We start from the raw sequence: 18328 nt of genomic DNA on the forward strand, positions 1-18328 counted from the left end.
CCTTTAGTCTTTTTAAAGCTATTGACACTGATTTTACCTTAACTAGATGATAATTGCTATTCTATTAAGATTTCACTAATGAAAGATGGCTAATTCTAATATTAATGGTGTCACTATCTTTTAACAAGGTGTCTTACTACACACTTGACTTTATAAAAAATATTCTATTTATCAAAAGGGATTTTAGAATCCAATCTAATAATTCTATGACAAGCAAATTATGTCTGATTTGTAGGCAATAATTTTAGTGGCTTGTGTAATATTAGTAGGAAGAGTTATGCTAACATTATTCCCTCCATTCCTCAAAACTTTCAGGAATCTGGGGATAGATACATTTATCGGTTGAGGGAGAATAAGTAAATCAAGAAATACTAAGCTAATTATCTGTCAATCTATCGCTAAAAACTATTACCCACCACCACCATCAAACTCTGGCCAACAGATAGGAAATTCAAAAATTGGGGAAAACCTAGTCTTTTTTTAATTGAGCTTTTGGTTACATAAAGGGGAAAAGATTGAATTTATATTGGGGGAAATAGAGAGAACTAAAATAAACCAATTCTACTGAAATGAGGGATGCTAAACTGAGTTCACAAAGAAAAAAAGCTGGTTTATGAATTTTGGTGAACAGGAGCTTGGGGATTTGTCTTTACAATGGCTTCAAGTAGATTTCAGAGAGGTAATTTTAACCAAATCAGGGCTATATCTCAGAAACTTAGGGCAATTCCTCAGAAAAGGCCTGTGTATCTCTAGTAACCTTGGAATGAATGGTGAAGGTTTAGTGAACTATCAAGGAAGGAGAATTGTCTTAAGACCAAGGGTTAAAGAAAACAAACAAAGGATAAATGAGCAAGTACTTTAAGTTTTTATTTAATTAAATCCGATGCTAGAAAGCAGTATATCTTTAACTTACCCAGGATCTGAGAGTCTCTCCGGTTTGGAGCCTAGAATCTGAATATCTCTGAGGTAGACTCTGATATGGACTGACTATCACTGTGGGCAAATGAAATCTCTGGGCAACAGAACTTACACCAAGACAGCTCAGGCCCAGGGGCTCTAAGAACCCTAGTACTCTATCTACCCTTGCTAAACCAGAGAAGGCCTAGAAGAGTGGTGAAGGGAGAGAGACCAACATTAATTCTGGCAAGACCCCACGGGACACATAAACAAACCAAAGAATCTGAACCAAAAGTCCAGCCCTAACAAAGCCTCAGTTCAGGAACCAAAACTGGAAAAAAGGGTAAATCAAAGAAAACAGATCATTATCAAGAATTACACTTGGGCAAGTCACTTAAGCCTATTGCCTTAAATAAAAAAAAAGAATTACAGCCAACTCCATAATTTTTCCTTTTTCAAAGAAAAAAATGAATTTTCCACAAGGATTACAATACCTAAAAGAAATGAAGCAAGAGATAAAAAGTAAAAAAGTTCTGAAGGAAAGACATGGAAGGATAACTGATTTAGAATTAGGATTCCCTGAAACCGTGAAAACCAGTTTAAAAAAAAAACCATGATTTTTTTTTAAAGTATCTGGACACACAAGAAATCACAAATGTAAACTTATCTAGATCTAGGGATGTCATATTTAAAAATATAGAAATTCCCCATAAAAATACTAACAAACCAAAAAAATCAGCAAGCATTCAGAAACTATAACCAGGCCCACACAAAGCTTGGCAGTTTTTACTAAAACCAGAGGAACAGAATATTGGAACCACAGTATTCCAAAAGGCAGCAGTTTATAACCAAGAATATTATAATTCTACAGAGTGTTCCTTAAGAATCTTCAAGTTTGGGGGACAGCTAGGGTGGCACAGTGGATAGAGCACTTACCCTGGAATCAGGGGCTTCAAATCCGGCCTCAGACACTTAATTGCCTAGCTGTATGATCTTGGGCAAGTCACTTAACCCCATTGTCTTAAAATAAAAAATTTTAAAAACCCTTCAAGTGTTAAGATACAGAGATTGCTAATTAAATAAGATAACAGTTCCTAGAGATGGATTGGTTCAATTCAGATAATTTTTAAGAGAAAGGGAAGGAAGAGTAAAAGAAATAATATAGCGGCACAGAAAGGAAGAAGGGGGTGAACTTGTTACTTCTCAGAGTACATGAGAATATACAAGTAAGAGAAAAAAGTGTTAGGGTTAGGGTTGTCATCAAATAACTGTCTTACCTGATTACATAGTTTGTTATAGAAAAAGATCAAACAGAAACCAGTCTGGAGGTGCAGGGAAGGTCAGACATAAGATAACAAGCAGAAGGGAAGAGTTACAAGAAGACAAACTTCCTGAAACTGAAGGGGAAATAATTAAAAGAAGAGAAAACAAGAATTAGAATCTAAAGGAGGGTCTGAGTTTACTCAGGGACAACTGGGGAATGGCTGAACAAATTATGGTACATTAATGTAATGGGTGAAATCAGGAAAGAGACAGTGTCAGAGAATTCCAACTATTATGAAATGTTAAGAATCAGGATAACAACTGTCACAAAGACCACAACAATGAGAAGAAAAACAATTTAGAAAAACTTAACTGTTCAAAAAAAATGATTAACCATTAAGACACAGGTCTCCAGGAGACCCATGAAGACACCAGTTATCCATCTTATGACAGAGAAGTGAGATATAAGGACTCACAACAAATATATTTTTGGACATGACCACTATGTGGATCTGTTTGGTTTGACTGCTAGTCTATCACAGGAGTTTTTATTTTCCCTTTCCTTTTCTTTAATATAAAGGACAATTACCAACAGTGTTATCAAAAAAAACCCCATCAAAAAGCCTGAACTATATGCACGTGCGCACACGCGCACACACACGGAAAATTCAGAAGGAAGTACAAAAGGACAGTTTTTAAAGTAATTTGTGGAATGCATTATGTACTTTTAAAAGTGATAGGAAGGTTTTTATTTCATATAAAACCCTCTTTTTGTATTCTATATATGGAAATGTCCCTTCTTGGAACACTAAAGTCAGGACCGAACTTTGTTCCCTTGTGTGTATTACGAAGCAAATTGGAAATGAATACTATCAGAAATGCTGAACAATCACCACTTATATTGCTGAAGGACTGAATCAACTAGCAAAATGTTAATTCTGATGCATTAGGCACCAATTATTAAGCAGCAAATGACTTTTACAAGGTATGATATTTATTAAAACCAAGTTTTAGGGGCAGCTGGGTAGTGCAGTGGATAGAGCACCAGCCCTGGAGTCAGGAGGACCTAAGTTCAAATCAAGACACTTAATAATAACCTAGCAGAGCAGTATGACCTTGGGCAAGTCACTTAATCCCACTGCCTTGCAAAAACCAAAAAACCTCCCCCAAACCCCTCAGCTTTGATGCCAATGATCCAGACTTGGAGACCACAGTGATACACTTGGGCTGGCTGGCTCATTGGCAAAGAAGGGTCTAGTACCCAGTTATATCCACAGCTTGCCAAACTTTTCAAACACACTTAAGGATTTCAGAAACATCACTTAAAAATAACTGATCCGCTCATCGTTTTGCCTCTTACCAAAGAAATTCCACTAGAGAGCACTTTGCTAGTGTTTGTTTAGTGCTTGTAGTCTTTGTCTGGCCAGAGATGATTAAATGAATGCCAAGATTATACTTTCCTCCTACCCTCTGTCTTATGGTTTTCACTCCAGGTCTCCAGCCAGTTGACTGGCTTCCACCCAGGACCTATCTTTGCAGCAGACACTGCCCTCTCCAGGTTCTTCCTGCTGGTCACTTCACCCCAAAGTCAGCCAGTCTTCCCACCTGATACAGGGACTTTACCTGGGCTACTGAGCCCCGCCCCTGCCATGGCATCATCCCTATACAAATGACCTATTTCTGGAATTGTCCTCTAACAGTTCAAAAGCAAAGTAAAACTCAACAATCACCCCTACCTTACTTCCCAAGTTCTCAAATTCTGTTGACAGCATCACACCAACCTGTCCCCAAGTATTTATTAATTGCCTACAATATGCTGAGTATGGTGCTGGGGATGCCCATACAATAAATGAAATAGGCCCTACTTTCATTTGAATGGGGGTGAAAATGAGACAGAGACAAACAAGGAGTGGGGTGGGGAAACAAGACAAATTCAGAGAATAAATACAAAGCAGGTCAGTATAAGATAATCTGACAGGGGGGAATACCTTCCCAGTTGGCCAGGATGAAACTTCTAAGTCAACTGGCTCTCCCCTTTCACCACTCAATTCCAATCAGCTTTGAAGCCTTATTTAGCTTTTCAAACCTTAGTTGAGACAGCTGTAGGAGTCAGTAAGATCCAGTCAAGGGCTGAGACACACATTAGCAGTAACATCCTGGGCAAGTCACAACCTCCTATTGTCCTCGTCAACTCACTAAAACTATATTTGGTCTTCAATGGTAAAAGGGTGTTTCTATGAGAAAATATAAATTCTACTCCTCACCCAAAATATTCTTTTCCATATATACCAGTTTCTCCACTTACTCTACCCTTCCATAATTCAAATCACCTCATCTCAGTAATTTAGGGTATTCCCAGAAGGTGCCCTAGTCCCAGTCTTCAATCCATTCTCCACAGAGCTGCCAAGCCAATCTTAATATATCTGCTCAATTCACTCTTGCCTCAAATCTTCAGCAGTACAGGATATTCAAGACACAGCACAAGCTTAGCTTTCTAACTTTATTTTACATTCTTACTCCATCGTTCCTACATTCTTGCCAAAAAACTACTAGTGATTCCATGTATTCCCATATGGCAGGCAACTCCCATATTCATAATGTCTCCTCGTCTCTCATATCTGCCTAGTAAAACCTTTCTTTACCTTCAACACACAGCATCCATGACCCTTTCTCTTCCCTGATATCATCTTCTCAGCTAACACTAATTCCCCTCCTCAAATTTCTGAAATTACTTTGTCTGGTCCTCTCATTTGCAACTATCACACTACCTTGTATTTATATTTAAAGGAGAATATGATTCTATTTTCCTTAGCAGACTGAAAGCACCTTGAGGGAAATCTTTGCATTCCTGTCTTGTACTACAAATAATTAAGAATGTATCATAAATATTCACTGAAGTTAACCAGGCATCTGTTGTTTGCCTATTTCTATAGGATAAAGAATGAAAAAAGACAAATGTGTAAAGAAATACTACTAGTTTTTCTTTTAACTTGTGTTTATATGATCTTTTTACAAAATTCATAAAGGGAAACTGTCCTTGACCTAATTTCTAAGCATTCTCATCGAGTGAAATTCTACAAAGTCACAGGCAATCCTAAATTACATTACTTAAATATTAAAACCAGAAGAATCAGAACCCAATTTAAGTGAATGGAATCCTAACTTCAACTAGTAGTTATGCTATATGTTTTTTATACAAAAGAAAGCCTCTTTTACAGGATTAAATTAAAAAAAATGAAAATAAAAACAAGGGAATGTAATATTGATATTCCTAGGGTCAGTATAAACTTAGTCCAAAGCTTTGGATTTTGTTGCTGTTCCTATGAGTTTAATCTAGAGTTTCTTTCAGGAGGTGATTAGTGGGTTCCTTTTACTCTCTTTGCCCTCTTGTTCTAAATTGTCTAGACAGTCTTCTTTCATGTTTTCTTTAAATATGATATCCAGGTTCTTCTTATGGTCGTGGCTTTCAGGGAGTCCCAAAGATTCTTAAATTATCTGCTTCTTGATCCATTTTTCAAGTCAGTCATTTTTAATAAGAAACCTTGGATTTTCTTCCATTTTTCAACCTTTTGATTTTATTTTTAATATTTTTTATTGTCTCAGGAGTCAACTTCTACAAGGTGTATTCTCATTTTTAAGGAATCTTGCTATTTGGGTAAGGTTTTGGTACTACCACAAAAAGTTTTGGGGGGAAATTTTGTATTGTATTAAGTTATTTACTTTCTAACTCTCTATTCCAAAGCTCTTATTTTTAAAAAAATTAAATTCCTTTTTTTTAAACAAAAGATCCATGTTTTTAACACCTCCCCCCTCTCACCACTGAGACAGTAAGAGCAAAATGCCTTGTTACAAGCATGTATAGTCAATCAAAATAAATTTCTGCACTGTCCATGTCCTAAAACAAGTTTTCACCTACACTCTGAGCCTATTATTTATCATGACATTGGGAGCATGATTCATCATCTATCTTGTGGAATTTTTTAATTGGATACTGTGTCAATGTTCCTAAGACTTTAAAATTGATGGTCTTTACAATATTATTTCATAAACTGTTCTCCTGGTTCTGCCCATCTCACTCACTCTCCATCAGTTCATACAAGTCTTCCCAAGTTTCTCTGAAACCATTCCCTTTGTCATTTCTCATAAAGCACTAAACTACTCCATCACATTCTTAAACAATAGCTTGTTCAGCTATTTAGCAATGGATGGGCACTCTTTCAGTTCCCCATTCTTTGACAACACACAGAGTTGTCAAATATTTTTGTTTATATGGATCTGTTCCCTTTCTTTGATTTCTTTGGGATATAATCTCCCCTTCTTTCCCTAATACTACAGAAAGTATGTATGGCATTTGGATGTCATCACTTCTACCATCATTAACATCATCATCATCCCCTCAGGTATTGTGCTAATCATTTACAAATATCATCTCATTTGATTCTCACAACAACTCTGAGAGCTTTTACAAAAGAGGAAACTGAGGAAAATCAAGGTGATTTGTCCAGAGTCACACAGCACCTAAGTGTCTTGGCAAATTTGAACTCAGGTCTTCCTGATTCCTGGCCAAGCACACTGTCCTTTGGGTCACCTAACTGCATAGAATCATAGGAAAAATCTTCCCCTTTATTCTCATTTAGTTAACTTTAATAAAACAGAAAATGTTCCAGTACCATAAGATCACTTCCTTCAGCCAATTAATTACTGCAGTCAAATACCCTCTGGAAATACTGCTTTCTCCTATCATTATTCTGGATCTCCTGAAAATGAAAGACTATCTCTACCATTAGTCAGACATGGGACTTTTCCTACGCAAATTGAGAAAGTTACGAAGTCCTCAGGAGCTGTAGCACTACTGCAGTTGGAGGGAAATGTCAAATATCACCCCCAACCTGGACTTGAAGTTGAGGGCCTGCTCCTGTGGTCTCCCACTCCTATCCCCACCTGACTGTAAGAAATATTCTTTAATTCAAGATGTCCTAAAAGTCTTAAAACTGCACCCAGACTTTTATGACATGTATTTATTTCCATTAGCTTTGTGGTCAGATTTTTGAGGTTTCTGACACTCATCAAATTACCTTTTGCCTAACAGAGATCTAGGAAGAATCTGACTAGAAGATCCAAGTGGGGGGGGGAAGTGCTGGGGCTATCATTTTGTATGGATTTGCTTTCCCCCTACAAAGTGCAAACTCAGGGCTATCATATAATCATTCACTCTGAGAATAATTTGTAGCCAAATAAAGGGAATAGAAAAAATGGATAAGAGAAGCAGTCTACTTACTTTAAAACTCTTCTGAACTCAAGAAATTATTTCAGTTACTTACATAACTTAAAGTGCTAGTTATGTGGATGGTATTCATTCTATGTGACATTTTAATGTACATATACAAGCTGGAGAGCATTTAAGTTGGTAAAGTGACTGCAGATTTGTCAACATGAAGATTGATTGAAGCAACAGAATGTTTAGTCCAGAAAAACCTGGGGGGGGAGGGGGAGTGGCAATAACAAACTTCTAGTTTTGTTGTTCTTTTGATTCCAAGAGGGCTGGATTAGGAATAATAGGATAAAAATTGTAGAAAAGATCTTTTAGCTCAATATGTGGAAAATTTTTCTAACTGTCATGGGTGTCTGAAAGTAGAATGAGTTCACTGATGAAAAGTGGGTTTCTTTTCAGTCTTAAACAGGTTGGATGAGGTTGTAGAAGAATTCTTGATCTATTACCACTTGGACAAGATGATCTCCAATGTTAAGTGTTCCAATTCTTTTAATTCTGTGATTCTATTCAAGAAAAACATTCAACCTTTGATAAATCTGACTCCCATCCAGAGACCCTTTCCTCAATTATACAACTATTATACAACATTATACAACTATTATACAATTATACAACAACAATCTCATGCAGAATTATCTTTAACTCGAATGCTCAGTCATATATCAAACTATACAAAACAGTAATCATTAAACTATTTAATAATTAGTTTTAAAAAAATCACATTTGATTGACAGAGAAAAAAGATAAGATCAAGAATATATAGAAACAAACACAGTAGAGCTGCTTAATAAACAGACTCCAGATATATAGGAAAGGACAAAACTGGAAAGCAGTTTGGCAGAAATTAGGTTCGTACCAACATTCATACTGTATTATGAAGATACATTCCAGGGGTAGCTAGGTGGCATAGTGGATAGAACATCCACTCTGGAGAGAGGAGGACCCGAGTTCAAATTTGCCCTTAAGACACTTAATAATTACCTAGCTGTGTGACCTCGGGCAAGTCACTTAACCCCTACTGCCTTGCAAAAAACAAAAAAGATACATTCCAAACACATGAAATTTAAGACTTTTTACCTGGTGATATGAAAAGCAAATTATAGAGGAACAAGAAAAAAAATCATCTTTCTGATCTGATTCTAAATTACCCTGATAAGGGAAGATTTCAAAATCAAACGAGAGTATCTCAACTGATAAATGGTTAAAGGATATTAACAGTAAGCAATAAGATTTTAAAAAATGGTAAAACAAAATTATCGGGAGATTACAGAAAAACAGGCATATCATCCATTGCACTATTGGTGATGCTCAGTCATTCTGAGAAGCAATTTCTGGAACTATGCTTCAAAAGTAATGAAAACTGTGCATGTCTTGACCCAGTAATAGGCTACTATTAGGCCTATGTAGACCAAAGGGTAAAAGAACTTATTTGTACAGTAATATTTATAGCAACTATTTTTGTAGAGGTTTATAAAAACCAAGAGTGTTCAAATTTAAAAGATCATTATCCCTTAAGAAAAAATGAGTTTCAGAGTAGCTTGCTAAAAGTTATATGAACTGATGAAGAGTGAACTGGGTAAAACCAAGTCATCTATTAAGTGCCTACTCTCTACTGAGAGTCCAAGCCAGTCTCTCTCCCCTAGGAGCCCCCAATCTAATGGAGGAGACAAGTAAACAAACATGTACTAATCATTATGTATTTCCTGAACTCTTCTAGCACAGCACCTCTCTGCTGAGAAGTGGAAAGCAATATTCATCCTGGGGACACCACACAGCGTCCTTCAGTTTTCCAGGCTATAGAGAGTTGCAATCCTTTATAGGGCTGTCCTATTAAATTTTCTTCTATATAGAAATTTCTATGGTTCTTTATTCTACTGCAGGGGTCTTTAACCTTATTTTCTAACTGAAACTTAGCATTTTCATCAATATGAATGTAGGCAACAAATCATAGTATTATTGGCAGTATCTGTGACTGTCACCAAGAGAAATCATAGATGTATCAGTTTTTTGCAGACATCTCAAACTAGTTTTCATATTTCTCAATTATTTGAAATTACTGTTATTATAATCTTTAACCTGACTAAATATTAGATGTACTGTTATATATTATTTAATGTATTGAAATAAGGCACATTACTATGTCACAAAACAAAATATTTTGGATAACTACTGCAATATAATTGGTTTCCTTTGCAATCCTATGAGTTACATTCTATTCACTTAAAAACATTATTCTGAGGAAGAGTTTCATAGGCTATCCCAGGTTATCAAGCAGGTGCAAAACAGAATAAAAGTCTTGATCTCCTGAGTCAAATTTAAACTTCTAGCATTCAAAGACTTCTGCTAACTGGAACCACTCTTTGTTCCTTCCCAGTCTTATCTTATTCTACTTCCACTCTCAATAAACTATACTCTGGACTAGCTGGGCTTATCAGTGTTTCTCAAACAGGCCTAGTAATTTCCCTCTGATGCACTTTCACTTTGCTCCCATGTATTTTAGGAATTTGTGTTAGTGGTCTTATCTTACTGGACTAGACCTAAGCTCCAAGAGGGGATTCGATTTTATTTTAAACTTCATAATCTTTTCCCATAATCTACCCCAATGCCCTGCCTACAAAAGGAAGATTAATTCAGACTTATTTTTTGAAAGAGCCAAACCAAAGTCACTGAAATATTCCAGGGCTTGTCATATAGTATAAGGTTGGTTGATTTTCCCTTAGTAATTAATGGGAATTCAAAGGGAAAAGTGATTTCTGCTATACATAAATTGTTTGATCTATTTAAATGTAAATGCTTATATTTTCTTCTTAACAGGAATAGACTCTTCCTCCCCAGTCACTAGACACCCCAAAAAGACTGAAGGACAGGAGGAATGACGACATGATGGTGCCAGGTACTGCCAGAGACCAACACTGTTCAGGCACCACTGGTATCTCTTCACATCTGAATGGGAATTTGAAAGGCAATAAAGGAAGGATGAAGGTGAAATTCAAAGCAACCTAACAGAATCAAAAATTTAGAAAGCTTAGCAAGAATAAACAAAGACAAGAAACACATTCAGCTGGGACAACCTTGATTTCTATTCAAATCAGACTTCTAAAATGGTCTTAAAAAACTTATTTACTGGACACCAGTCTCATTATAAATAGTAGGCACATGTGAATGATGCCGATAAGGGAACCCCAGATGAAGCCTGGCTACCTTCTTCTGAAAGGCTCAGCAGGATTTAAGGAAAAGGAAAAACCCAAGACAACTCAAGGAATGTCAATTTGGATATTCCAGGAACTCTCTGTCTTCAGCCACCTGAACAAAACCTCTAGGACCCATACATAGCATGCTAGTCATGACTGCATTGTCTACCTGGAGCTGTCATCAGAAAGAATTTGGCTTACTTGAAAACTTAGATGTCCTTTTATTTGATTTTGGGAAAAGAACAAAACCCCAAAAAGTGCTTTGGTGTCCTTGGCACAGTCAAACTGTCTCGAGAATGGGGCCTCCCTGTTCAATCGGAAGTCCTCTCCAACAGGACAGTCTCCAGTTGTCTCCTTCCATTCCCCACACCCAGCATAGCTTCCTATCTAGTTACTGGTGAGTGTATACCTTTTCATTCCTTCAAAAAACCAAAAATTACACTTTTAGAAACCTGCAAGAAGGTCTCTTAAATATTCTAATTAATAGTGAATAAAATTTCTGACAAAAAAAATCAAATTGACCTTTGGCTCCTATATATTATTTAGAACTAGGTTTCCTGCAGTACCCATTTACACTAAAAGGGGGCAGCAATTGAAAAGGTCAGGCTGAGGAAAATAACATTCAGATCAATTCTCATAAAGTTCCATAAATTAGTCCCTTCACCCTTTTTTAACGGATGCCCCCAGGAGAGAGAGCCCTTGATAAACTTTCTATTTCACTTCTATGAGGCTGGTTTTAATCTAGGTTTCCAAAGTCTATGTCTCAGGGCTAGAGAGACTATAAATGTTCATATGAAAATAAGATGGGAGTAAAATATAAGTTTTAGTAACCCGTTATAACTTTTCCTTTAAAAAAAAAACCCCAAAGTCCTACTCCTTCTAATTACTGTCCACTAGATCTTTTTTTCTCATAATACAGAGAAAGGGCCTATCATTATATTCCAGTATGATTGGCATTCTAGAAGGAAATCTGTGGATATAAAATGAAGATGGACCAAACAAGCTAGCTAAATCATTTTATAATCCATTTAAAGAAAAAAAGCAGCAAACTTTTATTCAAATTGTGAATTTCTTGTCTTGCCAGCTTTTACATGTTTAGCCTAATCACTTTTCATGCTATAAATACAAAGAATTACTTTAATAGGATACCTTAAATTTTAATTCAACTTTTGGGGATGGTAAAATTGGGTTAACAATCTGCTTTGCTATAGATTTGCTCAGCCAAATAAATCACCCTCAAAATGACACAGAAGTAGCATTGATAAAGAACACAACGCTGTTACTGTGCAATATGGACACGCATGCTCTTTCTGTGGACAAGTCTGGCCACAGTCCAAAAATTTGTGGGAACCTTTTCAAGCCAGCATTTCCCTCAGACTCAGAAAAAAAAAGTTTTTCCTTTATTAGAAAAACCCTGCCTCCTCCTCTGTACTCAAACTCAGATTTATAATACACAGAAAACAAAGTATCATTGACTATCTCAAACACAACAGAGCTGAAAATGAGAAATTGCCCTTGCCCACATAAAGGATCCAACAGAAGTATAATACAAACTTTAAAATACAATCCAGAATAGCAATTGAGCACCACTCTCCTTCCTGCTGTTCAGTTACCCCCATTATTGTATGTATTAGGCAATGGTTTTTCTCCAAGGAGAAATAAAAAAGATGGGATTACATTTTGTTGGTAGAAAATATTAGGCCTAAAACCTAAGATTTACATAAAAAACAAATGCCTTGAACTTTTAATTATTGAAAATCCTAAATATATAGGCCTTTAAAGCTTTTTGTACCCCCCCCCAAGAGTAATATAAGAGATAAGATGAAGTGAAGAAGCAGAAAGGGGCACCTGAACAGGCTATGAAGGAAGTCAAGTTCCTACCAGGAAAGGAAGGGGGGGGTGATTCCTACTATGGGGCTCACTTGCACAAACACATGGAAATAAGAGATGGAATATTCCATACAGAGAAGACACAGAAGGCCAGTCTGACTGAAATGACCAAATGTGTAAAGACAAAAATAAACAACAATGTTCTTCCAATGATGCTATATAGCCACAAAGCATGAACTATTATAATCTCCAAAGTATCAAACTATGTGGTTGTTCAAAAAGCAGTAGTGGTGGATATGAGTATAGTATATTATCAATGATAACCTAAGTAAAAGAAGTAATTTAAAAGATAGTCTATAAATGGAGGAAAAAGTATTCAAATGACTTAAAAGCAAGCAAGAAATGATAAAGAATCCAAACGCTACATTGGTATTTAAGAGAAAAGCTCTCCTCTCCCCACTCCCCCCCCCCCCAACACACACACTGGGTAACCACTGCAGAGGATTCACAAGAGGTTACAGTCCAAAAACTAAACCTGATTAGAAGCCACAGTCTGTGATCTACATCACTGGAGTAAAAGTTCAAAGAGCTACAGAAGTCAACAAAGTGGTAAAACATACCCTTTGATCCAGCAATACCACTACAGGGTCTATATATACCCTGAAGATATCGTGAAAAAGGCTAAAAACATCCCTTGTACAAAAATATTGATAGCTCTGTTTGTGATGGCCAAGAATTATAAATCAAGGGGATGTCCATCAACTGGGGAATGGCTAAAGAAATTGTGGTCTATGTACATTACAGAACACTATTGTTCTATTAGAAGCCAGGAGGGATAGGATTTTAGAGAAGCCTGGAAAGACTGGCATGAACTGATGCTGAGTGAGATGAGCAGAACCAGAAGAACATTGTACAGGCTAACAGCAACATGGGGGTGATGATCAAAGATAATGGACTTGCTCATTCCATCAGTGCAATAATTAGGGACAATGTTAGGTTATCTGAGATGGAGAATACCATCCAGAGAAGGAACTATGGAGTTTAAACAAAGACTAAAGACTATTACACCTCCAACTTAAAAAAGTTGTCTATGTACTACATAATTTTGCTCTAATATTTTATTTTTTCCTCAAGGATATGTTTTTCTCTCAACAGATTCAATTTTTATCAATGCATAGCATGGAAACAATGTAAAGATTATCAGATTGCTTTCTGTGGGGGGAAGGAAAGGGAAGGGAGGGGGTGGGGGCAAAGTGTAAAATTCAAAACCTTACCAAAAAAAATGATAGGCAGAAACTACTATTGTACATAATCAGAAAACATAAAATATTTATATAATAAAAAAGAAAAATAAATTTTACATTTTAAATAAATTTTATCTAACCTATGACCTCACTGTATTGTGAAACAGTTGTTTCGATTAAGATGGGGGGGGAATGTGAGCAGGGGCAAACTAAATGGAAAACCTCAGAGATGTAAGATAGTATTAAGGAAATTGGGAAAGTTAGCCTGAGAAGGTTTCATGAGTTTAAAAGCAGTATTTTGAAATAAGAATGAAGTACAATTTGTAGAAAACAAGGTAGATCCTCTTCCACATAAAGCCTTAGTTCCAGCAAAAAAAGATAAATCAACAAGAAGCAGGTATACTCAAGTCAAAAATAGGTTATAATAAGCAAACAAATTTTTTAGAAGAGAAGGGGAGGTTTGTCAGGAGACTGGCAGATGCTTGGAGCAGAACTACTCAAGTATCTGAGCAGAAGCGATCAAAATGTTTCAATAGCCTTGAAAAAAGTACCTGAAGTCATTTGGAAAGAACTGAATATTTTCCTTTCTATCACTTTCTCTACTTTTTTACTGAGAGGAAAATGGAAGAGATACAAGTTTAAAATTTATCACATCGTATCAATTTTCTCTGAAAACATGACATCAAAATTTAAAAATAATTCTTAGCAATCCTAGAAGATAATATAGAAGATGATTTATAAGGAGGCTCCAGGTTTGCTTCACTTTCTCTTACTCCCCGAGTAGTAATGGAGTCAGTTTTCCTCTCCAACCTAACTTTTGTTAACATTCTCTTTCATGCCATCATCCTTGGTGATTTCACATCCAAATCAGTGACTACTCTAACACCACAGCAATGGACATTTCCATGTTATTCACCTTTGATGGAAAGTCAGGCTGTGATTACATCTCAGATTCACCACAACCTTTGAAATTCTCTCTGATTCCCATCTCAGTTCCTTCTAATTTCTCCTCTCATTGCCTTGTTCCTCCTGAATGTGCTTTTACCTCATGAATTGCAGTTTTTTAAGCTTGTTTTCCCTATCCATTATCTAAGTATAAAGCTTCATTTTTCTTCCCTTTAATCTTTTTTTTTTTAAGGTTTTTGCAAGGCAAACGGGGTTAAGTGGCTTGCCCAAGGCCACACAGCTAGGTAATTATGAAGTGTCTGAGAACGGATTTGAACCCAGGTACTCCTGACTCCAGGGCTGGTGCTTTATCCACTATGTCACCTAGCCGCCCTCATCTTCTCTTTAAGCTTGTGAACCTACAGTTAAGCCTTTTTAACAAGGCCTTGTCCTCTACACTTGAATTTCTCTCCCCACCCTTTATCTTTCTATCCTGGGTTCTCATCTCTTTCTCTGTACAGTCTCTCTCCATGAGCTCATTAGTCCCACGGGTCCAAACACACCATCTCTATGAAGATGCCTCCCAGAACCACACAAATAGCCTTCATTTCCCTCATGACCTCTAGTTCTACAATACCACATGCCTATTAGGCATTTCAAAATGGATGTGTCTCATTGGCATTGAAACATGTTCACATCAGAGCATATTGTCTTTATTTAACTTTCCTATTTTTGCTAAGTTATGACCATCGTTGTCATTCACCCAGTCATTCTCTATTCCTCACTCTTGCCCCCACCTAACACTTCTATTTATTCTACTTATATATGCACTATTTTCCTATGTTTTGCTAGAAAGCAGAAATATTTTATCTTTGAATTATCAATACCTTATGTTCAGAACCTGGCAAAAAACACTTGCTTGAGGATCAGTATCCCTGCCCTTACTAATCCCCAGTCACAGAACATTTCAACTCATCATGATAGGGATTGAAACATCTGTTGACTTTGCCACTCCTACTTGAATTCTAAAGTCCAAAACCAAATCAAGAAGTCGAAAAGAAGTGTTGCCCAGAGTCCACTACAAATGTATGCCAGCTGATTATATCAGATTTCTCACCTGCAGCAGTTTCCAATCTCTTCAAGCTCCTAAATCCCCTCAAGAGGTGCAGTTACTTCTTATAATTGGGGAAGTCAAAGCTATTTTTGGAGAACTTGGAGTTTCAAACCTATCTAAACCCATAGCTTTTATTTTTCAGAATATGAAATGACCCCTCCTTTTTCACTCACATTACCAAATAGGGAATGAGAAAAAGGATCCAAAATTACAGAAATTTAATTGCATACTTGTGCTGCCAATCCAAGCTACTTTACTCAAAAACAGACTTTAAAATGTCATTTTTAAGAACCTGAATATTTAGGTTGGTATATAACATACAGCCATTATATAATGGATTAGAAGAAACTCAGCATAGAATCATATAAGCACTTCCCACTCATAGTTCTTTCAAAAGCAAATTACAATTCAACAACTATAAGCTGAAAGCGATCTGAGAGGGCATTGAGTCCAACTCTTCATTTCACAGATGAGGAAACTGGAGTTCATCAAGACCGAGGCCAAATATGTAGTGTCAGTGGTAATCATTATAGTAGTTAGAGGGTTTGATCTAAACAAGTCTATGATCATTTTAACCAAGAATAAAGTTAGAAGTATAACAGTATAGTTTTGTCTAAGGTGAAACCAAGTATAAGTGAAAGCCAGAATTAAAAATCAGAGTTCCAGATCATGCTTTTACTACTAAACCACTAAAAGGAGTTAGTACTACAGTCAAGAGTTCATACAATATTGAAGAAATAGTAAAGAACTTGATGTAATTTGTTTAACCATTGGAACACAGCAATAATAGGTTATTACTATATATAAACATATATATATATATATTTGCCAACTATGTGTATATACTATGTATATATGAAAATAGCTTAAAATACCCTTATCTAAAAAAAAAAGTATTCTGAACTTTAACACCCCCCAAAAATGGCAACTGCTATATGCACAGAATGAAAAAGAAAACTGTACATCAATCTCTTTTATGTACAATTTGCCTTTTCTTTTCAAAGATATATTCAACAAGTAGTTTTCAAACAAAGAGTTTCAAAATTGTCCTATTTGTCTAAAATATTCTTTCTGGTCTTTCTTCTGTGCATTTAAAAAAATGCTTCAATGACCTTTTTCTATTTTTCTCACTTTTTAAAGGTAAGGCAAAAGTTATCTTGGCTCCAAACCCTGAAGACTTCTTCCATTGTCCATTTCCTGTTAACCGTGAAATTTATTTTGCAATTCTTTTTTATAATTTTTTCTCTCCAATTCCCAAGGTCTTTATCACCTCAATCTTAAATTACTGAAAAGACATTTCTAGGATGATTTTCCTGCCTCTGGTCTTTCCCCTTCCAATCTATCCTGCACGCTACATAATTCTGAATATATCAAGGTCCTATCAAAAATCTCCCCTCAAGTTTGTCAAAAATTTGCACCTATCTATCTAGATCTATTTGCCAGGACTTCCCTTCAAAAATTCTATGCACTACACTACTGGAGGAGTTGTGAACTAATCCAGCAATTCTGGATTTGAAACTATGTCCAAAACTGTGCATCTTTGATCCAGCAATACCACTACCAAGTCTATATTTCAAAGAGATCATTAAAAAAAGGGAAAAGATAAAATATTCATAGCAGCTTTTTTTTTGTAGTGGCAAAGAACTGGAAAATGAGGGAATATCCATTAATTGTGGACTGAACAAATTGTGATTTGTGTCCTTTGTTATCAAAGAAGACCAAAATGACATCACTAGGTTAGAGACAAATTAAAGTGTGTTCAACTGTGGCTGATCAGACCAATATGAGCTTGGAGTGCTCTACACCACAGGTTGTGCACAAATAGTCCATGTGAACACCTGGGGTGCTCACTCTAAACTTACAAACAAATCATGGTATATGAATATTCTGGAGTACTAATGTGCAAGAAATCATGAATGGGCTGGGCTCACTTCTGGAAAGATTTTCATCAACTGAAGCTGAGTGAGATGAGCATTGTACACATTAACAACACAGTGTGCTGATCAACTATCATAGACTTAGCTCCTCTCAACAGTTCAGTGATCAAGGACAATTCTAAAAGACTTGTGACGAAAAATACCATCCATATGCATATAATAAACTATGGAGTTTGAATGCATACCAAATCACACTATTTTCACTTTTTTTAAAACTTGTCTTATTTTTTTCCTCATATTTCCCTTTAGTTCTGATTTTTCTTTTATAACATAACTAATACATGTATAACCTGTATCAGATTGTTCTTTGCTACAGGGATGGGGGAGGAAAGGGAGGCAGAAAAATGTGAAATTCCAAAGCTTATAAAAAAGATGAATGTTGAAAACTATTTTATGCACTAGCAAAATTGCATTATGAACACATAAGCTTTCTTTCATCAGATAAAAGAAAAGCTCTGGATCTCTGGAGCATTTGGGAAATTTAATGTAGAATTACAATAACCAAGTTTGGCCCCAGAGAGGAATAAAGTGCCTTTCCTTCTTTGCAGGAGTAGGGTGACAATAAGTATAGCTCATTCTGGTGACTTTTTGTTGAATTTTTTTTCCTACTCTTCTTTTTTACTCTTTATTGCAAGGAAAGACTGAAAAGTGGAATGAAAGGGGCTATGTTCAGAAATGATGATGTAAAAACAAAA

At 36.1% G+C, this 18328-nt stretch overlaps 1 protein-coding gene across 2 annotated transcripts in view; it reads right to left on the bottom strand.

Moving 5' to 3' along the window:
• Positions 1-18328, bottom strand: part of RTN3 (reticulon 3) — a 46317-nt gene that overhangs the window by 4531 nt on the left and 23458 nt on the right. The gene's annotated exons all lie outside the window — the stretch shown is intronic.

The sequence above is a fragment of the Macrotis lagotis genome, chromosome 3 (assembly GCF_037893015.1).
Source record: "Macrotis lagotis isolate mMagLag1 chromosome 3, bilby.v1.9.chrom.fasta, whole genome shotgun sequence".
In the NCBI taxonomy this organism is placed as follows: domain Eukaryota; kingdom Metazoa; phylum Chordata; class Mammalia; order Peramelemorphia; family Peramelidae; genus Macrotis; species Macrotis lagotis.